Below are 1,595 nucleotides of genomic sequence, written 5' to 3' on the forward strand. Positions count from 1 at the left end.
TGGATGGATGGATGGATGGATGGATGGATGAGTGGGAGGGTGGATGATTGGATATATGAGTGGATGGGTGTACGGGTGGATGGACGGGTGGATGGGTGGATGGATGATGGGTGAATGGGTGGGTGGGTGGATGGATAGATGGATGGATGGATGGATGGATGGATGGATGGATGGATGAGTGGGAGGGTGGATGATTGGATATATGAGTGGATGGGTGTACGGGTGGATGGACAAGTGGATGGGTGGATGGATGATGGGTGAATGGGTGGGTGGGTGGATGGATAGATGGATGGATGGACGGGTGGATGGATGGATGAGTGGGAGGGTGGATGATTGGATATATGAGTGGATGGGTGTACGGGTGGATGGAAGGGTGGATGGGTGGATGGATGATGGGTGAATGGGTGGGTGGGTGGATGGCTAGATGGATGAGTGGATGATGGGTAGACGGGTGATGATTGATGGAAAGACAAATGGAGGAGTGGGTAACTGGATGGGGGGATGGACATGGCATGAAGGACATTAAGAGAGCATGTAGATGGCAAGGTGAGAGGTGTGCAGGTAACTGAGCACAGGGGTGCACACGGACAAGGGGTGAAGATGGGTGCAGAGAAGCATGCATGTGTGGACATGGATGGACATCTCTATGAGGATACAGAAGCACGCGTGTACAGATATACATATGTCTGGTGGGAGGAGCAGACGGATAAATGGGTGAGTACGTAAACAGAACTATGAGTGTTTTGATGGCTCTACAACAGACAAGCGGACGGGGGAGCAGTTGGATATACAGACAAAGAGGTGTATACACGGCCAGCAAAGAGCGATGACTAAAGAGGGTCGATTTTTTTTAACAAATGAGAAATAGCTACCTGTGACTCGTGGCTGCTGTCGGGGTCACCGCGTCAGCGCCGACCCCACTGGCCCTCCGCACAACAGCATGGACGCCGCCGTCCCCCACTGTCGTGTTGGAACCAGTGCTGCAGCACCGTGAAAATCCCACTCCGGGAGGGTCGATTTCTTTTCAAAGACCCTGTATTTTACCAAACACGGAGTCCTTCTCTTGGGACCGGTCCCTCCCAGCGACGTGTCCAAAGTGCTTGAGAAGACAGTCTCTCCATCCTCGCCGCCAAGCAGCTTCCTGGCCGTCCTTGTCCCAAGACAGGCGGCTCTCTGATGGTCCGTGGGCTCGCACTGCTTCTGCCAACACCATCACTCCAGGAAGGCGACTCCTCTCTGGCCTTTCTTAGGCAGGTCAAAGGTTCACGTGCAGACGAAGTGATTGGAAGCCCTGGGGTGGCTTGGACCGGGTGCCGTTAGTCCCCAAAGGGACATCGTTCTTCCTTAGCACTCTACAGAGGGCTGGGGCGGCGGGTTTACCCCAAAGCAATGTGTCGCTTGATCTCTTGACTGCGGCTTCCGTGAGCATGGATTGTGAATCCAAGCAGGAAAAAGCATTCTCGACAACTTCAATCTGTTTGCTACCAGTCACGAGGTTAGCTGTGGGCCCGCTGGGAGGGTCTGCATCTTCTTTACACGGAATTGCAATCCGTACCGAAGGCTGCCATCCTCGATCCTCATCAGCAAGTGCTTCC

Source organism: Echinops telfairi, unplaced genomic scaffold, assembly GCF_000313985.2.
Source record: "Echinops telfairi isolate 266 unplaced genomic scaffold, ASM31398v2 ScPeMD7_37;HRSCAF=141, whole genome shotgun sequence".
Taxonomy (NCBI): Eukaryota; Metazoa; Chordata; class Mammalia; order Afrosoricida; family Tenrecidae; genus Echinops; species Echinops telfairi.